General features: G+C 32.9%; 1 protein-coding gene across 3 annotated transcripts in view; it reads right to left on the reverse strand.

The window, feature by feature from the left end:
• Positions 1-25,109, reverse strand: part of LOC134263053 (allatostatin-A receptor-like) — a 72,134-nt gene that overhangs the window by 32,705 nt on the left and 14,320 nt on the right. For 2 of the 3 annotated variants that reach the window (XM_062745372.1, XM_062745386.1), the window contains exon 2: positions 14,038-14,083. The gene's annotated coding sequence lies outside the window, so the exon portion shown is untranslated. Of the gene's footprint in view, positions 1-14,037; positions 14,084-15,288; positions 15,625-25,109 lie in introns of those variants that run through there. The other variant, XM_062745379.1, reaches the window with a different exon arrangement.

The raw sequence follows: 25,109 nt of genomic DNA on the forward strand, positions 1-25,109 counted from the left end.
AAGGAAGAGAGAAAAGTAGCACCACGATTTCAAACTTTGCAACAGGTGTAAATGTAAATAAAATTGTTTATCAAAGTGTAATCTACTTTGTACTTGTGTGTCAAAACTGTAGGAGGAACACCTTTTTGAAAGTAATTCACAGATATGTCGTTTTATCAACAATGGCAAGACTGTGCATCGAAATAAAAAAAAAACGATACATCAAATTTATATGTATTCTAGTGTAGTTTATTTGTGTGCCAATTTATATTGAAATCAGAGTAAAGATGTCAGAGGAATACTCTTGAAAGTATTTCCAAGAAATTCTTTTATTTACTAATGTCGCACGCGTGGCGAAGTAGTAAGAAAGTCTGCTCTAGAGTCGCGGAGTAAGGAATTGGATAACGTCGCTGATTCAAATCCCACTGTGGGACAAAGAATTATGTATCTTAGTGTAGTCTTCTGTACAAAGTTATACTGAAATCAAAAACTGTAGGAGGGTTAGCGTTTTGAAAAGAATTTCACACACGAGTACCTTACTATTGCATGATTGCTCGAATATTCGTTGTGCCAAATAAAAAGTTTTGTATTTGAATGCATTCTACAATAAAAACATTTTCAGCACAACGATCAATCCAAACCAAGGACATTTTTATTTCAACGAAATCCTGCTGATCCAAAACTTCTTGTAGTCCTAAGGGCCGTGATTTTAACAACTTCAAACTTCCACTACATAAAGAAACTTCGATAAGTTAAGCTTTATCTTTCTAATTTCTATATTTTATTGACGTGAATGTGCAAGTTATATGAAATTATCACAGCCAAGGTCGAAAACGACAGCATCTATTCTGTAAATCTCTATATTATCACCTCATCGTACTATAGGCAACATTATCCTAGAATCAAAAGGCTTGAAAAGCATTAACCACATATGATATAACATATCCAATGCCATCGATACAAAGTATTTTATCAAAAAGTAATATCTTTAACCACAATAACATTAACAGCTTGTATACTTTGAAGGTAATCGGAGGAAGTATAGTCTATTTTCAACTTATCATTTTTTACATGTAAGCACATTGTATTTAATCAATTTAGTTGCTTAATTGATATTTATCTCTAAAAATGTGTGTCTGATTTTATTGAATGTATTCATTTAGAGAATTCTAACAATCATCCTTCCATTAACTCTCAGACTTGTTGAAGAATACTTCAAGGAATGAGTATCGCGTTATCAAAACGTTATAACTGCAGTACGATTAAAAATCAGTGAGACTTTATGATATTTACATATTTTTTCCATCCTCATTAACTGTTAATTAACGAACTTGCAGGACTGATACAAAAATCTTTGTTCTGGTACTTCAGACATTGGAGATTGGTACTTGAAGCCCGGGGCTCGTGCAATGAAGGAACTATCGACAAATCATTTTACTTGTTGACCGAATAAGTTCATTTTGCGTTTGATCGTTTGATAATTAGGGCGATGGGAGAAAAGTAACAAGGAGACAGTTTTATTTAGGGATTATACTTATTGGATTTTCGAGGAGAAAATTTAACGATTCACATTGATCACAAGAATTATCTTGTTTATGCATTTTTTTAGTCTGGTGTTTTCATTCTGTTTGTCTCCAAGAGGACCAAGGGAAGTCATCATAAATTCCATTCATTTGAAACTAAATTCTTTCATTTGACAGTGAAAGCTTAATTCTAATGGTTAAGATCAATAGGGGAAGCACTTGCAACGTGTAACTGCCTAAAGGACAATTTTCTTTCAAGACTTGAAGTCTTGTTTGTATGTTTGTAATTGAAAAAAAAATGACTCATAGTTCCAACTATAGTGCAGCAACAAAGGACTTCACAGAAATAAAACATCATCTTTATTCTCACATATGTTGCAGTCATAAAAACAAGACATGTAGTAAACAAAAATTATCAATAAAGAATCAATAAGAGCTAAATCAGAATTTATATACGCTCTTTACGAATAGCGTGTCCATTCTTTTGGTTCTCAATTAATGTGTATTTATACACTTATCCGATTGCTATTATAGCTGATGAAAATTGGTATGGAACCCGTTCAACAGGGAGGATTCAGGCACCCAGAGGAGAAGGTAATTGATGAATGTATAGTGACAGTTGGCGATCCAGGGTTTATCCTGTCACTATCTACATGTGGTCACTGAGATGGATTTCAGAATTGAGAATCCAAACTGCCAAACAAGATTGTATCTTAAACGCCAAATCTAATCCAGTCGATGTTCATGACTGAAAGAATTAACTTTGCTTCACATCACGCCGATTTTTCTAACTACTGCATGCTATTCATACGGGATGTTAATTGTCTGTTGATAATCTCTCTTGTACACGTGTCATTAATTTTATAATTAAATTTATGATTCAATTAATAAACGTGAATATTGTAAAATAAGTTTAATCCGGACTCCACTGTTTTCCATAGAACTTGGCTTGATTAGACAACATCTTGAATAATTGAATTTACTTAAAGGGTATTAAAGTTAACATCGGATTAGACAAGATTTCGGGATGCACGACATCCGGATTAGGCAGGTTTTACACTCTATTATACATTAAAGCATTTTACTGTTTATGTTAACGGATAGTAGCGCTATTTTGGATTTCTCTTAATCTTGATTGCATCGCAATATCTTGGAAGAATTTAAATTGAGTTTAAATATTTAATCATTATTTCTATGTCTTAATATCACGTCGTAAACTCAAAATCTACTGCAAGTGGAAACTTTTAATACATGGTGATGAAATTGGTGTTTAGACTGTAGTGATTTATCCGTAATTTATAGATCGTGTTACAGTGTTTGAAACGTGTAAAATGTTTGGACGTGTAAAATTTTCTAAATTGAAATTCAGATAGTTTATAAAAACTCTCAAATCAACTAATAGTACTTGTGGCAAAGTGTAACAAGCAAATAAGTAGTCTATTTATCAGCCTATAGGTTCAGGATCAAATAATGGTGATCTGGCCCTATTCACATTTTTGCTTATTCAATTTTTTAAAAGACAATATTTTAACTTTTTCAGGCTAGTAAATTTTTTACAGGGCTGACAATTTTTACAGCGAGTTTCAAACACTGTCATGTTATCTTATTTCTATCATATTTTCTCAAGGACAGTAAAAATTACTAGCGAAGGTATAGGCATGTAATTTAACAGTAGTTGTTGCCACGAAAAAGATCCCTCACTACCCCTACGTGCCGAATATAGGTGGAAATTCGCAGCCCTCCGCCGGTATGTGGTGGCGTCTCCATATGCAATTCAAACCAGAAGTCTTTGTCGAGACTTTAACTCCACTGGTTTGTACTTATAAAGAAAGTAAGTGAAAAGAAAAGTTGCACTTTAAAACTTTGCAACAGCAATGAACAGAATAATATGATCCTCAATTTAATATCTTTTCGTGAAAAGATTGCAATATGACTACAAATGTATACTTAGGAGTAGCCTTTTAAAAGAATTTAACACAAATTTCAATTTAAATTACCATGGCAACACCATTCATCAAAAAACAATATATATAATTATGTTTTTCAGTGTAGTCTGTATTTTACAGAAATTTCTATATTTGGGTAGTTGGAAACACTGTTCATCGAAATTAAAACCGATACACAGAATTATGAATCTTTGTGAAGTCTACCTTATGCCCAAGTTTTACTGACCAAAAGAGCTTATGCCATAGTAAGGTTTCCTTCGTTTGTCACACACACACTGAAATAGCGGAGTAAGAAAAAAATATTAATCACAGGCACGTAGCAACATGGAGCCCCCCCCCCCCCCAACTTTTTTCCCAGCAATACCTTTTATTTTTTGCTTGTCTTCTTACCACAGTATAGTGATATGAAGGAAATGTAGTATAGTGTGCCCCCAAAAAAAATTGGAATCGAAAGCAAGTTGGCCTTGAAAAAAAAATTGAAAAAAGAAAAAAATTCCTCTGGTTGCCCCCCCCCCCTCAACTTTCAAAAACGATGCTACGTACCTGAATCAATCCTCTTACACTTTTGGTTTCATTTCAATAACGTGGCAAACAAGTAGTCTACGCTAAAATACATATTTCTATATATCGGTTTTTTGATTCCGATGCAAAGATAGAAATTTCTTTAATAAATTTTCATAATGCTTATCTTCCTACAGTTTTGGTCTGATTTCAACATAACTTGGCACACGAGTAGACTACGCTAAGACAAATTTCTATATATCGTTTTTTTATTTCCGTGCACGGTGTTGCCATGATTACTAAAGATAAAATGTTCTTTAATAAATTTTCAAAATGCTACTCCTCCTACAGTTTTGGTCTCATTTCAATATAACTTGACACACAAGTAAACTACAAAAAGATATTTCTGTGTATCGGTTTTTGATTTTGAATGATGAACGGTGCTGTTGCAATCGTTATGGTAAATAGAAAGAACAAGATTCACTTATAGTTTTTTGGCCCTGTAAATTTCTGAAAAACTGAAACTGCATTGCATTTCTATCAAAAATGATGTAATTTCTGGCTTGTCAATGCATTTTGACGTCACAAAATGCGTCAGTTTCCTCATATTCTGAAAAAGTCTACAAAAACAGCAAATTTTTAAGGCTGTTTTTCAATATTTAATATAGAGCGCAACCTCTGATCTAAAACAAGAACTAGTAAATAATAGATTTCTGAAATGTTTCTGAGGATTACAAGACATGTTTTATTTATAAGATCAGAGGATGCGCTCATATTATTTTTCTTCTCTGAAAGAACTCAAATATGCGTACCTGTTTACAATAAAATTCAAAAACATTGTAATTCCATAGAGCCTGTTTTCCAGGATCTGGAGTTTTATGAGACAATTTTTCATAGGAAATGAAAATTCTAAGTCTTTATTTTGATGCTTAAAATTGAACATAAAGTCTCTAAATGGCCGTTTTATGCATAAAGTGAACCAAGCTTTTTTTTGATGAATTTTCAAAATGGTACTCCTCTTATAGTTTTTGTCTTAGTTCAATAAAGCTTACCAAGAAAATGACTAAACTAATGATCTTTTTTTTCTTTTGATGTTTCAAATTTTTCGAATTCAAATGCTGCTTTTTTTCCTTCATTATAAGTATAAACCGGGAGAGCTACAGTCTCAAGTTTCTACGACAACACCGTTCATCGTAATCAAAAAGAGATATATAGAATTAGTGTACTTGAGTACATATTGTGTAGTTATATTGAAATCAGACTAAAACTCTAGGTGGAGCTGCATTTTGAAAGTATTTCACAGAAATTTCTTTTTTTAGTAACCATGGAAACACCGTTCCTCGTAATTAAAACCCGATTCTAAGTACTTAGTGTAGTCGACTTATGTGCAAAGTTATAATGAGATAAGACCAAAATTGTAGGCGTAACATTTAAAAAATGTTTAAAGACGGACGGACCACGGACATCTAACTGTTGTATAAAAAATTTTAGAGCTGAGTGCTTGACATAGGAAAGTGATTTGTTTATTATCTTTGTAGGTCTGTCGCAGCCGCATATTGAAGCGAGGACCTTCCAATCACGGAAAAAACACTTTCAATCAAGCGACCATTATGATCCACTTTAAAAGATACAGATATTCCAATACACCATTTAGTGAAGAACTTCGTTGGAAGCACGAGTCTGTAAATTTGTTATCGAGTCGACCAACTGTAATCAAAACGAGAGACAAAGCCGACCTTCGCATTTAGTTACCCTCCAGACAAAAACAGAAAAACGAACCACTTTTAAACTTTTAGATAACCATGCAGTCTGTTTAACTTCCCTACCAGATTTTTCCACTCACATTTGCCGGTGGAGGAAAGCAAATTTACTGTACTCGACATTCAGAACCTTTGAGTAGTAAGGGACCTTTTTGTGTCAGCACCAACTGCGAAAAGTTAACTTTTTCTTATCACTAGCTGCAGAACTGTAGCGTTTTGGTCTTTGACCAAAATGTTACAAACATAAAACCTTAACGCTACAGTTATGCAGCTATATCTTATACCAAGGACCTGTCTCCACGCCTGTAGAGGGATTCGAATCCACGACGTTAGTATCAACTGCTTACTTCGCTTCTAACACTCTATTACTAAAAATGAGGGACAGCAGGTGAAAGATGATCCTACAGTAGGAAAAACGACACGACAGAAACGCACCAGTAAGCACATGCAGAAATTGAGTATTCTGTTGATGGACATGAAGTGTAAACCATGCTAAAAGATTTAGCACCTTAAATCGTTTGTCAACGCAAAGACGAGGAAAAACATCTACAACTATAGGCGCTGTGCACGAGTCCTCTTTTTGTCTTTCCCAAACGCCATTCAAACAACTATCGCAACAGATCTCCATTTAAACATATATGTCCATTCATCTGATACTTGGACCAAAAAGTGTTTCAAACCTAAAACGCTCAACCTTTCCTTTAAACTCCAAAATGCCACACAACATTAAAGAATTTCTCATTGATCGCATCAAGAGAAATAAAATGATAAGCCTACCTACTTAGACTGTAGGATGTAAGAGATTACAGGATATGAGGACACTCACAGTCTTCTTCCTCACTGATGCATGCTGTCAACAACGAGGATATCCTTGGTGCTACTTCATATTATTCTTCGAAAGTCTGCGCTGCTAGAGCAACCTGTACTTTGTACTAACACATTGGCAAAAGGAAGTCAAAACAGTACTGGACCAAGACGTACAACTCGGAATAATATACCTTACCTACCGATGTCCTTGTCATGGAATTGTTGTATGTGTGAAGGAAATTGCGATCCCTGTCACACTGGAATCTTTCATCTGCTCAACGCACATGCTACCCGTGAAATTCGACCGATTCCTCACGCATTCACCAAGCCAAACTTGTTCTCCAAACAGAATGCTGTAGTGTTGAAATGGATATCTGGATTTCACAGCTTTCAAATCCATCAAGATCAGTGTCGCTTGACAACATTTATTACACCATGTGACAGACAACACTCGAAATTATATCGTTCCAGTGGACTTGTGAGTTCGTTATCTACATATTTCAAGCAAGTCTTTTGCAAAACTCTAGAAAATAAAGAGTATATATTTAATGCAAAAGAATGTTGCCTTATTTATTGAAGATTGTAAGGAATGTGGAACCATAAGGGAGGAGGGAGCAGTTTTTGGAACATCTGTTACGGTTCACATGAAATTAACATTTATAAATGTTTTAACATGAAGAATCAATAAGGTTTCATCAATCCTTCCTGTAAAATAGTTTTTATCCAAGAAGAGATAATTCTACTATTGTTCAAGAAGTTTCACACTAGGAGTATATGCAACTCAGGTGAGAGTAAACAATTTAGCCAGTTATCCACTCTTAAGTTTGAATATCGCAATGCCTGAGAAGCGCCTGGTTCCCCACATTATTCATATAATAAATATACAGAAATCTCGCCTCCAGTATATTGAAGATAGATGCATTAATATGATAAGCATGAGTTTCTTTTCCAAAATTTGGAAAAGTTTTGGCTCCTGAAGCCTCAGTCACATTTCCCGGGCGGTGGCCATAGACTGATGGTAATCAGTGGATTAAGCGATGCCCCAACATCGGTCCTCATCGGCAAAGTAATCCTTAACACCTTTCACAGCAAAAGGCATACCCCCATCAATGATCTTACGGTGAGTGACTCTAGAGGGAATCACTTTTGACCGGCCGGACAAGAGACAGATTTCACCAATCATCCTACAATACTCGGCCGGTGACACTCATACATTGGTAAACATTGTTCATACATCGGTCGACTATTTTCTAATGTTTGATCGAACATCGACAGGTGATCAGCCAATATCTGTTGCCAGCCACTCACCGCCCGACGACCTCAACTAGATTCAACGAAGACTGGTCGATGATCGTCCATATATACATCGGCCGATCCGTGAAACATGTTAATGATGGGTAGTGGACGTGGCGCATCGATGGAGACATCGCTGTATTTTAACAACAACAACTTATTTTCTCCTGATGATCTTCGCCGATGCGCCCGATGGCCTCAGGATTACTATGGGTATCAGGCCGACAACCACGCCATTTTTATCAAAACACGCATCAGTTGCCCACCGCATACCCAATCGCTGGATAATGTTACTGATATTTGTTAAATATTCTAGTGTTCGACGGCCAAGGGTCAAATTGCTATATTGTGAAAATACAATCGATCTTTTAGATAATATTTTCTGCTCCCATTCAGGCCCTATACAAACCCCAGGTGTAGAAAAAACAACTTTGTATCCTCACTTCCTCAATAATTCCACTTAAGTTTCATATTTTCAAATACAGTGGTTCCTGAGAAGAAGATTATTAAATTATGTCATTAATTTACATGAATTCTTAATTATCTCCCCTTTGAAGAATGTGTATCCATTCATTTGAACAAACTTGAATCCTCTTTACCCAGGGATACTTTGTGGCATATATTTTCAAAATACTAGTACAGTATTTTCAGCTCGTAACATTTAAAAATACTCATCATCAAATCCCTGCCTCTCAAAATTCAAAAGGTATAAGTAAAATTAAACTGTCCAGGTATTTTTTGCGAAGTAGATTAAGTAGACCGTTTCGGACACAACGACAATCCTTTGTTATTTAATGTACACATTTTGCATTTCGTACGGCTAATAATTTTTATTTACTTTTAACGTTTTTCAAAAATATGCCTCTTTGAAACAAAATTTTAATATAGAGTTGAACAATTTGTCAGCGCAACTCGTCATAAACAACAGAATTGCACAGAATATTGTGAAATTTTGCAGACATTAAATATGGAGATGTGCATCAAGAAATTTCCGATTCCTTTATTTTTTCAAGATTTTCGGCACTTTGAATTTTGGGGAAGCGTGGGGTATGTGAGCTTGCTCACTTTTTCTTTCATTTTTCAGAACAATGGAGATTCCCTATTTAAAAAAAACCGGAAATTCTAATATATTTTGCTGTGAGACTAATTTGCACGTCATTTAATGGCAAATTGGAAATCAATACCCAGCTTCCAAATATTGTTCCTTGTTGTGCTTTACATACCGTTGTATTTGAAACAATTTTAAATCACTTTCTGTAACAAAAAATTCTTTCAATCTGTCACACATTTAGGGATAAGAACTGCAACATCATTTCTACTCAGGTTAGAGTTGTGGCCTATAGGCCTCTTGTTTAATTGTTATCATGCATGATGTTTGCATTTGTACAGACAAATTTTAATTTTAACATTTAATGACTGTTGATGGAATCATTTTTTTATTTAGACGCAATCCACAGACTTCAATTATTTATATTCATCCAGTAAAGTAGAGTCTTTTTTTTTCAAAAGAACAAATTTGGACAAAGTACCCTGTAAGTTCCATCCTGAAAGTATGATACATATATGTGCAATTTAAAACCCCGACGGGAAGGTTCAATATATAATAAATTAAAATGGTTGAAATTATCGGCCACAATAATAGGAATGCTTACACGTCCATGGCACCTGATCTCAACTCGGATGTTTTCATAGGTTCGTGTTAGCTCTGCTCCCGATTTATTCTTCTAACTTGATAACTTTCGTCATCTCCATATTTTATGCAATTTCATTTAAAAGAAAAAAATCAATGGTGACTATGATCATCGTAGCTCATGGATTCCTCGTTTACATAACTCGTACTACGTGCGGATAAATATGTTCCTTTACGTTTAATGAACATTTAGTATTTGAAAATCATAAATTTGAATCCAAGAGTATTTCAATCCGCAAAAACAAGAGAAATAATTCAGGATTTTGCAGATTGTTTCGATTCATTTTATTGTTTGTCTTTTTATATATGAAAAAAAAAACTGTGAATATTTTTTTTATAAGCTCACCTGCGTCGAAGGCTCAAAAGAGGTTTGTCTGATGGAAAAATCTCCGTTGTCTGACGTCGTTTGCGTAGTTGTCATAACCTTTTCACAATTACATCTTCTCCATAACTTTTTGCCCAATTTCAACCAAAAGTATTTTAATTTGGGTGAAGTGAACCATATGGAGATAACGAACAGTATTCAAGATCAAAAGTCCTTAAACAATAAAAAATAGGAGCAGAGCAAACACGGACCTCAAAAACATTGGGGTGGGATCAGGTGCCATGGAGGGGTGACCATACCCTGCCGACCGATCACACCGGCTGTGTGATCAATGGGGAAACAACGGAAAAATCCGTCGTCAATTCAGTGTATAAATAATGGACTAACAATAAGAATGAAAAACGTCAGTCAGCATTTGACGCAATGATAAATTGTAATTTCTGTAAAGTCATTGTATCGACCATAGAACTTACGAAATGATGACTTTAAACGAGACTGCTGATATTCTTGTTTCATCAACTTGTTTGTCAATAATTTACCTCTTTTTGAAATTGTTCATACTTAGTTCATGCTATAGCGTATCGAATCAACTGAGATATATAAACTCCGTATGCAGGTGATGAAGGTATATTGCTGCATAAGTAAGGGAAGTTGACGATAGAAAAGTTAGCCATCACGTTTATCATAGAGCTTGGTTGTTAGATCACCATTAACGTCTTTTTCAAGTATAATTTCCAAGTATGAAAGAGATGTGTCAGACTCTATGGCATCTTTTATCTCAAGCTCACCAGGATATATCGTGTCGACATAAGAATGGAAATTATCATTGTTAATTGAAAATACGTCGTAAATAAATCTAAATGTCGAGGAGAAGGCCACTACTACTGTTAATATCTTAATGAGGAGTAAAGAAAGGGGATTAAAGTTTCTTTAAATGAAGGGTCACGCCCTCCTCTAAGGGGTACATAATTTCTATAATAGCGAAATCTTATTGACATCTTCTTCAGAAGCAATTGGACAGGAAACATAAAACTCACGTGGAATCAGTTTCAGATAGAATAGATTCAAGATTGTTCAAAACATGACCCCGGGGTACTATCGGACGGGGCCAATATGGACGATGTTTTACACAGGAATACACAGAAAAAATCTTCTCAAGAAAAGCAAAGCGATGATTACTCATATTTATTTGAAATCATGTTCAGGCGGTGTAGATTCAAGTTGTTTTTTTTTTTTTAATCATGATCCCCAGGGGTAGGACAGGGCCAAAATGGACGATCAAAATTTAAAATAGGAGTACATGTATTTACGAAATATTTTCAAAAATCTTCTCAACAACAGCAAAGCTACGTGGGCTGTTCAATAAATAATGTCCTGAACTATATGATATACATTACGGATATCATATGACATTAAACATGACTTTCTCTCATTATTGAATCTTCCATGAATTTATAACAGTTTATGTGACCACTTTTCATCACATAGTTTCATCGTGAGAAGCTGGGAAACAAGGGCTTTTCGAGACACTGCATTATAAATGAATGGTAAAGAATCAGTAAACTAGAGTGAAAATAAATGCTTCATTAAAGCTGCCGTAAAACTTGTTAAAAATCCCAAAGAAATATTCACTGAAATATGTGACATTTACAGCAACCAATGCCTGTTTATAGACAAAAGAGCAGGTGGATTTCAATGATAAAAAATTATATAATTGGCATCAAAAATGGGTACCGTCCTTGCCGACAAAAATTATAACAACTTATGTACTGTTCGCCAAATTTCAACAAATAATATTTGATGATGTATGATTGACTTTAAGACACATAGCAAATTAGATAGACATCATATTGGGAGTAGTTTACACAGTTTTAAAAAAAACGTTTGACGGTAAAAAAGCTTGGTACTCAAAGGTCACCCTATATTTTGAAAAATGAGTGAAAATGACAGCGTATACGAAATTCTTAACAATTATTTTAAAATATCAGTAATTGTAGTTATCCACGTTTGTTTTATTTTCAAACAGATATTGGAACATGAATCTATTGCTTAAAACCCTAAAAACAAAATTTACCATAAGATGTACTTGATAAAAACGGCGAATGTCTGACGAGAGCACAGGTATGCAAGAGCACAAAGACAGATTTATAAGTAATTTTCTTAAAAATTAGTGGTATTGTTGTTCAAATTCGTATTCGGAGAGACAGTTTAATTTCTGGGGGAGTCTAGAAAGCGATTTTCTTGCAAAAAAATCGAAGGGTTTATTAGAGGAAGGACCCAGAATCAGGAATCCACTACATTGTACATTGAATTTCTTAATGACAGCGTCCAAACCCGCATGCCCTGAAGAGTAAAGGGGTTTTCGGGATGAACAGAAAGTTAATGTTTTTTCACATTAACAATATTCGCCAGATCTTTGACCTTTTGACTTGTTTCTATTTCCAAACTTGAAAAAAACACCTTTCAGAAGGAAGAAACAAGTACGGGAAATCATTGGATCTGTCATTTTCCAGTATACTAAGGGACATACCCAAAAATGAGTTCTAAAAACAATCAGAAATTGGATCAAAAATGTTACGGAGATGTATTTTGCTTAAAAGAGATTAATAAGTAAAATCATGAAGACTAAATCATTGAAAAGTGTCTTTTGATTCTTTCTGAGCACCGAGGACATTATTTATTGAACAGCCCTCGTATGATTGGTGATTTTTATATGGCTACATCTCAGGTGGTGTAGATTCAAGTTAGTTCAATCATGACCCGCAGGGTAGGACAATCATATTTTTACATAGAAATTAGAGAAAAATCTTTAAAATCCTCTTGTCAAGAACAGCAAAGCAATGATTAGTCAAATTTATATGGAAGCATCCTCAGTTTGTGTAGATTCAAATTTGTTCAAATTATGACCCTCAGGGGTAAGGCAAAGCCACGATGAAAGTTTTGTAGAGAATTTTTTTTTTGTTAGTCAAAAATATGTAAGCATCCTTAGTTATGTAGATTCGATTTTGTCAAAATCATACCCCCCCTCCCCTCGTAGGGGTAGGTTGGGACCACATATGCATTTAACCTTTCCGATTCTAAACTTTTTTCGTTACCACAGTGCTCAGGTGAGCTATGTGGCCCCTGGGCCTCTTGTCAGACTTCTATTGAAAGTGTTACTTTTAAGGTCAATGTGCTTTGTGTGGTGTTTTTACCTACAAGTCATCCAGAGTGTTATACAAAATTCATTTTTCCAATGAGAATCCATTTGAATATGGATAAATATAATTATATATATCAGGGTTTACGTGTATTAAACTTCAAAAGTTCAAACGTAAATTGTATCTGGTTTTCTTCAATATTCTATATAAATAAATATTATTTGTTAATCCATTTAGTGAGAGTAACTACGCAATAATAGCGAAAAAACTGCACCGAAAAGATTTGTCATTGTCGTATCACAGAAGGAATGTAAAAGTGTCAAACAAATTTTATATAATATCAAGTTTATGTGGCAATAATTATTATGAGGAAGCCAAAGATTTTAAGCAGGTAAAAAGGTTTCTCCTGAGAAATCATTTAAGATAGATTTCAAATAGATTTTTCTTTTTAATGAAGAAAATTTGAAAGGTTCACCGACATTTTCGTCGATGAACTCATATTTTGGACTCGCTGCTTTCGATCAAAACTGATGGAAGACATTCGAAGTTTAACATGATTTCTGGCTTTGCGAATTACAATGATCAAAGTTGCTAAATATAAACGAACTTTAAAGAGTAGAATCAATATTTCACCCTTAACATTTGAACTGCATGAAATGGGAAGAAATACATTTAAAAAATCTCATATATTTTTTTATATCAATAATGTGTAGAAGTTAGATTAAAAAAGATCTGGAAATTAATCATCCAAAGATCCGTTTTTACGAATGAAAATTACTGAATAAGATAAAGTTTATATTATTATATAAACCTGCTGGTCTCCGACAATACCATTATATTTTTTTTTTCTCAATCCATATGTCGCCTCATGGCCACTCAGTTTCAAGTAATGTTCATAAAAATACTGTACATGAAATATCGAATTGTCGATGTTAAAGTCCAATTCTAGTATGTGCATTATATGAAACTCACCTTATCTGGCGTGGTCACTTTCTCATCTTCAAAGTACTATACATGAAATATCAATTGTCGATGTTAAAGTTCAGTACAATTAGTCGATTACAGGTACTTACCTTATTTGGCGTGGTCAGTTTTCTTATTCTTCAAATACCACAAACTCTACAAAACAGTACAAATACATTTATTAAAATTCTACCCTTAAATGTATGTAAAACAGATTTAAAGTTTTAAGTTCTATAGATAAACTAAATTTTGCCGCTAGAATTGAGAAATTCATGCTTTCTAGAAGTTAATGTACTTGCATGAAGTATCATTCAAACCAACAGATCAACGGAATCTCACAGACATATGATATTTATTTTTACAGATCATGTAGATGTACGAAGTATAAATGTTGCTTGTACCAGGCTTTTTCTTCAGATAGATCACTGTTCGTTAACTTAAAATTCACAAATGTAGTTCTTGATGCAAGAATTTACCCATTGCACTAATTGAAGAGCTTTGCTGGAAAGTAAATTTATTTTAAAATATATATTTTCTAATTTATGTGTGTGTATTTCTTGTTTTCTTGTTATTTCTATATATCTGCATTCTTCAAAGTCTGGTATAATACGCTCTTTACCACTCTGAATACACTCTGAAGTTTTCAAGATGCGCAATTATCAGGAATAAAAACAGATGACAATTCACACTATTCAATGTGCTTTTAAACAGATGCGAAATTGGATTCCATTGCATTGAAGTTTCAATTAATCTTACTTAATGTAATCAACATTAAACACATTACATAGCGTAAAAATATAGGTTGAATATTGTAATGGACTTACATTAAACGGAAGTGAATGCAACATCGTATAATTAACGACAACGTTCACAGACCGCGAAATTTTATTTTCATATCATGGAGATTATCTTAATGTGTTGGGAACATCTGACGGCAAAGCCATGAATAGCTAGTATTGAATAACATACTAAGAAAAAAAATATTGATTGATTTTTATTTGTCCTTTGATATCGGTAGTCACTTTCCATGTAAAATATTTTCAATCCAATTCTTAATTTTCGAATTAAAAAGAAAGAGCATTAATTTCTTTAGCAATCAATTATCAAAGTAATAGAACATCATATTTTCCTTTTCGAATCGTTCTTTTGTATTATATTTTTTCTTTAAACAAAATACAAACTTACCTCCTCGTAAATATCAATGTGAAAAATATTTTATATAACATTCAAGGCATAAGTTATAGATGGATAATAAAGATACAGGCCTGATAAGCTGTTATTCCATTGAACATTTCAATAAGGAAGATTACGATATCACATATGAAGAAGAACATAATTTTTTACTTAGTTATCTGTGTCACCTGCGGAAATGTTGCCTTTTATTCACACGTGATAGGATTACAAATTCCATAACTAAAGATTAAAGCCCTTACAAATTTACAGGACTAGATCATGCAAAATGGAAAAGCTTTCTCTCATTTTGCCTTATTGCTGGGGATACTGTAAGAGCGCATCGATTTCACACCTGAACGACTATGAAATGTACGTGATTTGCTTTCCTTAAAATAATGGACGCAATGTCATGTGGAAACCTTGCTGCTTGTTTCTGATAAGGAGAAAAAATGCAGTATGTTTCAGATCACGAAAGATAAATCTTGTTTGCATTTCAGTGATCATATGAAATATAGATAAGTGAGGGAATAACACTTACATATTTCATTTATCAAATATAATCTGCAACGTGACTGAAATAGTCATTTTGCAGATTTTATTTGATGAAATGAAATATGTCAGTAAGGACACTGGCATGTTATTTAACAATGCCAAGACGTCAATGTATAGTTATGTTCATGTACATTATCGTAAGAGTTGTGATTAAATTGGATTCTACCAAGATTTTCTTTCTTTTGTGACTTAACACTATAAAATGATATTTTTTAGCTTAAATATATCTGTTTTTGTACCAAATGATCGTCAAAATTATATAACCTCTCTACAGATAAATTTTTATGTTAATAATAATTATTCCTTAACAAAGGTACTTTTTTGATTCATTGAATTTTTTCCTTATTTGAATGAGCACTTTAAATGTATTACATGAAAAAATATTTCCATATAATAAAATTTAAAATCTCTATATAATTCTATGTGTTTTGTCTTTAGTTCTAACAGGGTGACATGTTTCTTTTTTCTTCTTCAATGTAGTCCGAAATATGTCGGCCTATAAGTAAAGATTTTCTTATAGGTGCTTAATTTATGACATATTTTATTTTAAATAGAATTTTACATTTTGAAAAATAGACTAAAATTCCTTAAAAAATAACATAACCATTTACACAGAACGAAACTGTGCCATTCAGTTAACTGAGAGGTTGAAAGTGACTGAATGGTAGACATGTGCCGTTCAGTCAGCCTCCCATGCAGACGTTTCAGTGACAATTCAGTTTGACTAAAAAGTTTCAATTTCATCCTGTTGTTTCGTTGTAAATTACCGGGTGGCAGAAAATGTAAAACTTACAACTTGACACCGTGTTAATTCCAAAAATAGGATCACTTACTCAGATATTACTTACACCTCATTTCCTTTGCTGTGTCATTAATTCAAAGAGTCACGTCTTTGAGAACTAAGTATAATACGAGCCATTAGATATAAGAAAAATAAGGTGCCACGTGCCAGCCTACGTGGGTGGTAAATTTCAAATAATACAACAATTAGGTTATCCGTGTACGTTCATCTGAATTATATTATATACACATGCATTCCACGTTTATCCAGGGCATGTCAATCATCAAATAATTTTTTTCCCATTCTAAACGAATAAATATTAAAATTTAAATAAGAAAATCAATGAAATAAGAGAAGCTATATTAAAAAGACATTTTAATTTTTATTACATATAATTACGATACAAACTGTTTATATTGATAACATTGTTATGTGGTTGAGAAAGTGAAAGATCGACAAAATTATTTAAAGAGGGTTAAAAAGTTAAAATAGAATGTTCCGATATTTTCTCGACTGGATTTATTATAACAACGCATGTGAGATTCTGCAATTTTTGTTTTACAGAAACTTCAACATGGCAATATAACAAACATATAAATTAAATAATAAAAAGACCATGGAATTAACGGCTGCTTTTATTAAATATTTTATTTTCAAAAATGATACAGACTGATTATGCCCATCGGAGGAACATATTTTCTAGTTTCAGATGCTTCAATAGACCCACCTGAAACAACTCTAGAAAGATGGTTTATTTCACCCTGTAGTCATTCCTTAACCTACATGTCTGTACCATCAATTCTAAAACCTATAACTACTGTTCTCAGAAAACATCCCAAAAAATACCAATAATTTGTTAAACAGATAGTGTTACCTTTTATCTATAAATCTTTATTCCATAGAATTCTACCGAAGGATTTAGTAGTTATTTTGTAATAGAAATCATGACGGTAGGAAATTACCCTTATCATATTTTCATTACGGGTTCTATTGCCACTTAATGTTGCCCTGCTGCCAAGTTTAATTAGTTTTGGGTTATTTATAAATGCTTAATCTTCTCCCGTCTTCGTAACTCATTACAAATTAGATAACACTTGAGATTAGGCAAAATGCAAACATTCTAATTGATTGGCGCAATTCAAAAAATGTTTTAAAGTAAACCCATCACCTCAGACGTCAAAGGAGCTCCAGAAAGAAAATCCCCCACGCAGTGCCTCGATATTTTGTTTGGAGGGGGAGGAAAATTTAAAGAAAGGAATGAATACTTACAGTAATATTTTCTGTTAATTTTAGAACAAGATGCTCCCAAGTGATGCTTTATAAAGTTAATGTATTTTATAAGGAAATTCGTATTTATACCTCTGTTAATTCCTTGGCTTTATTACGCAATGTCGTCGATTTGGAAAGACGGGGTATCTGATTTGGTCCCTAATGAGGTCATTAAACGAAATGTCATATAAATTTGTAATAATTCCTATATGATTGTGTGTAATTAAGCTAAATACAGGTATAATCTAGCAGTTACTTCGCGTGCCAGAGGATTGTGGAATGGTCCGAAAAATGGAAGAATTTTTCTTCCAAATTGGTACAAATTACGTATCGTAACGATACACCATATTCTTCGGCACGCTACATTTGTAAGCTGTCAGAAAAATAAGAATCAGGGAGATAGGAATCTGTTCTCCGGAGTACATCTGCAGAATAGATTTTTGCCATCCAATAAACCCGTGTAAGATGTTTACTTCACTTGATAAAACAAGACGAAACGATATTGACCGAGTAATGTCTCTTTACGATTCTGTACCCGAGAAAAGAAAGATTCCATCTCCAATAAAAGTCATTACTGACGGGGAAATAAACCATGGAGTGCGTTAATTACACAACAAGAAAAAATTAACTCAATAAACACGGCATTAAGGAACAATGACTAAGTAACTAGCGTGAGAATTCTAGGTTCTCCTAAATATATTAATGTCCTTTGTTTTATTATGTAGTTATCTTTTTTTTCAATAACGTGATAAAAATAAATTTGAGTTCTATTTCATAATAAGTGTTAATAAAAGTTTTACAGCAAAAAACAATTATAGATATTGTCTAATTAAGGGACTTTTCAATTAAGAAATATGCAATGCATCCATTGATTGGTTGGAGAAAAAAAACCCACAGGATGCGTAATCTTATAATTTCACGGGATAATATATTTATCTTTCAAAGTCTATAATATAACTAAATATAGATGAAATTGTTGGAAATCACTTTATCTGCAAGTGACTTCTCTTGATAAATGAAAGAAAGGAAAGTACAGTATAATTAAACGTAAATGAATATAAAACATATGGACACACAAAAAACCCCAGATAGATGGCCAAAGGGCCAGAGAATAAATGCACGACCTATAGAAAAAAATATATGACAGAAACCTACGGTAAACAAATGTCCTTTCTCATTATAACTAGAGCACCTTGCTAAATACTCAGGGAAGAGACATTTGCAAAGATTGATTGAATGTTGAAAAATACGTTCACTGGTTTAGGAAAAGAGGATGAAAATATTTAGAAGTTTATCCTCGAATATTGAAAAAAATCTGTCAAATATGTCTATGATTACTTGATTAGCAGGACAATTTACAGTGAAAAGCAATATTTATTGCCATTTTAGATTTAATTTCGCAGACAACGAAATGTATCAACTAAATCTTGTTGCAAAGAACTATATGCGGTATATTGCATATGTTTGCCCCCACAAAAGTCAAATTTTGAAAACTTTCTGAAATGTGCTGAATTCAATAAATTGTACGAGAAATATAAATTAACAGAAAATATTATAGTTCCAAAGCAGTGTATTCACAATTTTTGTTTTTATGACGTCACAAACTAGTCTGATTTTATATCCTTTTTCAGAAAGAGGACAAAATGGACAAAATTTCCACAATTTTAGCTTTAGAATTTATAGAGCGCATGTGTGTTCAGGAACAATATTGACATATTTCATTGATATTATGATTCTACACATTATATCAAAATATTTATCCTGAACACACATGCGCTCGGTGATTTTTATTTAAAATATCGACGAAATATGTACATTTTTCTGTATAATTCATAAAAAACTGAAATTTACGTCATATTTGTGGCGTCATTACGTACATATGACGTCATTACTTATGAAATAATTCAGTGCTTTGAAGTCAGCATATACTCCCCTGTTTAAGGACTTAATTAAATATTACTCCATCAAAGTTTGATTTGGGGGGCAAATATTGGTTAATACCGCATAAAGTTCTTTCATGAATAATGATTATGATTGCACTGCATAATGTACAAACTTTTCTGTATAGTTAGTTACTGTATGTCAATAATGCCATATAAATATATATACATCAATATGTCATATAAATAAATATCACACTTTAAAAGGATGTCATATTGACAAAATGACAAATAATGATGGTCACATTGTATTGATAGATTTCAGTTTCTTCTGTCTGAGTAATATACTTTCCGGAAGATGCCAATGGCAGATTTACATATAATCCTTCTTTATTGCACTTTTGAAAATCAAATCAAGCTATTAAAAGGGAACAACTACAACCACTGAAAGTTCTTATAAACATTGTGAAAGTACATTCAGCTCATCTTACTGGACACCCCAGTGTTTGTGATCAGCCATTGAAATTGAATGGTTTCGTTTTAATTCACATGTAATTATATATGATATTTACCAGAACACAATTTTCTAAGATTTTTAAGAATTTCCCAGAAGGCTGCCCTTGCCTTAAAAAAAAGTGTGATTTGTGTGAAAATTTTAATATATCGTATTTAAAGAATCTTATATTTGTGTGACCATAGAAATTAGGTGCAAAAATATGTGTTAATCTGAAAGGGAATTTATTAAAGAATCAGTTTGTATCATACCGAGGGTAATCTAAAGGCAAAGACAGCTTACAGTTTACTTATGTTTAGAAATTATTTATAAACAGAAACCGTATCAGTCGTTGCATCATCTCAAGCCACGGTTTGGAGTCCACCAGAATGGGAGAGGATCGAACATTTAGGCCGTGGTTTGCGACGGTCGTTGACGAAGAGGACTATATATTGTATAAAAATTTGAAAGATCAGCTCTATTTTTCGTCATTTTCACTCTATTTTATATATAATTAAAAGGTCAAATAAAAAAAACTTCAGCATAGTCAATATATTCTATTTTCACTATTTTTCTTCTTTTAAAAAGTTGTACATTTCGCTATAGAAAAATTTAACTCAAGCATACCTTATCAACTATTTTTGCTGTTTCAGTGCGAAAATTAACATCATTCTTTTAGGCGACGAAAAGTTGGAAAGCAAAAAGACAATTAATGAATTAAATTGGTCTTTTAATTCCAAATGACTTGCTATTTTTTCTGATGTCAAAAAGGTTGAATGTTTAGGTGACAATGAGTACAGGTAAACTGCAGATTTGCTTGTTTCATACTGTTCAATAATGTAAAAACTAATACAGCTCTCTAGTTTGATTCCAAAAGGATGAATATCAATCACTCTACTTTTATATTCATTTTTTTTAAAATTAATTTCCTCTAAAAAGGTTTAATTTATGGTTTAATGGTTCTTGTTTAACATTATTTAGCAGTATTTCCAGGTTATAACAAATACAATAAATTTGTTATTACAGATTAAATTCGTTATAACGAATTCAACAAAGATGAATTGGGCAATCTTAATGAGTATAAACAATTATTATGAACACACAGTGTAGTTCTGAATGCAACATTCAAAATGGCCGTCGTTTTCATAATTGTAAAATGTGACGATTTATAATGAACCGTGATCGATCTGAAATAATCAATACAAATCTGTGAACAAGGCATAAAACACGGACCCCGGAAATTCCAAAAGGTGGGATCAGGTGCCAAGATGTAAACACAGGGGAAGGCCAGCGCGGGTGACATCTGCTATTGTTTGCAAAAACAAATTTTCTGATTTTGTTTTCTTTTTGTTGCTTACCTAATAGGGTATCGATAAGAAGTTTTCTACCAGGCAAAAATACTCGTTTTCGGTAAATTTGTATGCAATTATGTAATTGCATGACATTAGTATTTTTTAAAATACTTTTTTGAAGTTAAATGTGTCGTTACTTAATTTCTGTCATGTTAGATAATGGTGCAGTTTGCATTGATATGCCACGAAGGAAACGAAACATTACAAATCATACTACCTATGGAGGGAGATTTTTTTGTTTTTGTTTTAATGTTATCGAAAAAATTGCTTACTCACATACTTCCTTAAACTGGTTACCGGTTGCATAAAGATTACACGAGCATCGATTGCATTATGCAAACAACCCTATTGCAAAACAGGCTCTCAATTAACTTAACATTAAATGCTTTTTGGAGGAATCCTGATCGCAAACTACCTTTGAGTCCATGAAGATCAGAGATCTGTGCAAGGTGGTTAAGGACTATTTCAGTTTATTATAAGAGAAACATAAAGTTCAATGTTAATCAATAGAAAATAAATATTCAATTGTCAAACTTTTCGAGGTAAATACCTAATTTTAAAAGAAAGACTTCCATGTTGATTTTCAACCTTTTACCACGAAACAATACTGTTTTTTTTCCGCTCATATTTTGAGCTGTTAATCCTATTTTAATGAATGTATGCAATACTATGCCTCCGAATCTTAAACATCTATGTGATATATGTGGAAGCGGCACCAATTCATTGACTTTAATTGCAGCTCTTAAACAGATTTACGACTCTTTAACGATGTTTGTGACGTTACATCGACATTACTTAATCTGGTACGTAAACTATTAGTTCTGTTTCACAAGGCATTGCAAAAACTGGCACTATTTCTACAATACCTACGTCATAGATTACGGAGGGGAAAAGTTGTAAAGGAAACAGTTTGAAGAAACTTACAGGACATATCACTCTCATTCAAGCTCAAATTTCCCGTTTATTTAATCTTTCCAAAGCATATTATGGCATGTCCTGATATTGTATATATCATATAATTCAAACATGCATGAAATATACGATTTAAAGATATTTATCAATGTATGAGTACAAGCCAAAAACGTCTCGAGACATTATTTCCTGAGAACATAAAAAACAAGGACATTTATAGTGGTCTGTGGCATGCAGTCCTTAAGTCCATTCCAGCCAATCGTAAATTCACCTAAACGTTAAAGGAACTATCCTTCAAAAATCACGACATTATCTAAAGTAGATTTCAGCAGTGAATGTAAATAGAAATTGATGAATTCGATTTGCCAGGAAATGATGGTAATTATTGTATTTGTGTGGAAGGACGACAAATTATTGCTCGACTCCGGAATGATTGATGTTAGAAACAAAAGAGTAAGAATCAAACTTTGCTGGAACTAAAAGGAGTTAATGGGGCTACTGTACAATTACACCATCATCTTACCACCCTTGATTAAAGCATAGATTTCAAAGGCCAGGAAGTCCCAAATTTTGATAAATACTTTTTCTTCCAAATAAAATGCATTTGCTTATTGGATTAGCCATATAATGTTTGGAAGTATTCACAATTTCCTTGAGTCTATATATATAATCGATAAATAGGTATAATAGGATGAAACTGCTGCATGTTTTCAAATCGTTGAGTTCCTTGCTTGTTAATTTGATCTATGTTGATAATTTAATATATTTGGGATCAAAGTCTTGAGATTTTATAAAATATATGTTAAAATTTACATTTATAATTTTTTTTTTTTACTTCATTGCATGTATCAGATTACAACCTGGTTTTGTGCACATGTGTTACATGTACATTATACAAAGTATTTAATGTTTACATCCACTGAATATTTTCTGCTTAATTTTGTTTACTTGAAAGAATTTATGGAATACATGTAATAAATGCAACTGTTCAATATTTTGAATATGGATTTTTTTACGAGTCGGGCAGGGTATTTATGGCTTCACTAGTGCAGAGTACGAGTAAAGATATTTTAAAAATCCTTAAATGTCTTAACCAATACTTAACAAAACATTAAATTTAATTTTCCTTTAAGATTATTCTTTTTTTGATAATTATTGTCTATAATTATTCATATAGAAAAAAAATTGTATATTGTGATAATTCGCATGGCGGCAATATTTTCTTTAAAAGGCAGATTTTCTGCATGGATTATTTTTAGCGCAGCGAGCTCATGACGATGCCTTTTTGCAGAAGAGAAATGATTGAACAGAATACCTCCGTACTGACAATGCAAAGCAACTCGACTGGAATATATATATATATATATATATATATATATATATATATATCCCCCCCCCCCACACACACACACACACACAATATATATATATATACTATATATATATATATGCATATATATATATATATATATATATATATATATATATATGTATGAATTAGAAATGTCAGATAGATAGCACATACATGTATAATGCTAAGGTGACAATGTGATGCGCAAGCAAGAAAATTGACAAAAATAGAATGTTTGCATGACCGTTCAAAGATTTAATTCTTGAAAGTATTAGATGTCAGAAAATTTTAAGTTTCGGAACCATTAAATATCTAATAAAGAATTTTTTTTTTCTGAGCTAGGACGAAAACATCCTCCTCCTTGTCCTACGCGTGCGCATGAGGGTTGTAGAAATGACCTGGTCTCAAGTACCAAAACATGAATTTCCCCCCAAAAAGATTAAGATAACATAGTCATTTCTTCAAGCTCTTCAAACTTCAAGCTCCAATTCAATGTTGTTTAAAAGTTCATCCTATAAAAATAAAATTTGCGAGACCTAGATATGCAACGTAACTACAACCTTTGTTTTTCCGGCACTTTTATTTTGCAATCTTTACTTGCGTTACATTTACAGTTGAGTTTGTCATATCCTAACAATTCTCACATTTTTAATAAATCTTTCGTTTTATTATAAAGACATAATAAAAGGAACACAATGACATGATTTTGACTGCAAAGTTAAACTGATTTCATAGTTAATAAAATTTCAATTGCAGGCAATTGAAAAAAAGTACAATTATGAATTACTTCCCATTGGTGTCGGAAGCAAATTGAAAGTGGGGGGGCTAAGTGTAAAAAGAAATTTCTTGTACCTTCAAAAAAAACCTAACAAGCAAGGGGGGGGGGGGTAGGTTCGAACTCCAGTACCAAAATTTTCTTCCAACACCACCACTTTCCCCATTGATAACCTATACTAAGACGTATCTGTGGAAAGTGGGGGGGGGGGGGGGGGGAAAACTTACCAAGATATTTTAAATTTATATATTAAGTATATATTTGGAAAAAAATGGTGGGGGGGATTTATATAGCTTGTTAGCCCCCCCGGTTCCGACGCCTATGCTTCCAATTAATAATTTTTGTAGATTAACACTCAATAATATTACGTTTTTTTTTCTTTCAGTTATCCCATCCTTAGTCTGAAGGTGGGTCTACGGCTTAAATACATCTGGCCTATAATGATTGTTTTACGTATTAGTAAGTTCCTTCCGGTGGCAAAATTTGTTCAATGTCTAGAATAACAATTGAAATAAAATGGAGTAAATGATATGTTAACTCGATACCGCGACAAACTTAATCATATTGGACTTAATTTAACGTTAGACACAGGGTCGAAAGTAATGGTGTGTCTCGTCTTGGAGGATTTATATAGCTTGTTAGAA

The sequence above is a fragment of the Saccostrea cucullata genome, unplaced genomic scaffold (assembly GCF_032062105.1).
Source record: "Saccostrea cucullata isolate Sc308-1 unplaced genomic scaffold, CSIRO_AGI_Scuc_v1 ctg1717, whole genome shotgun sequence".
NCBI lineage: Eukaryota > Metazoa > Mollusca > Bivalvia > Ostreida > Ostreidae > Saccostrea > Saccostrea cuccullata.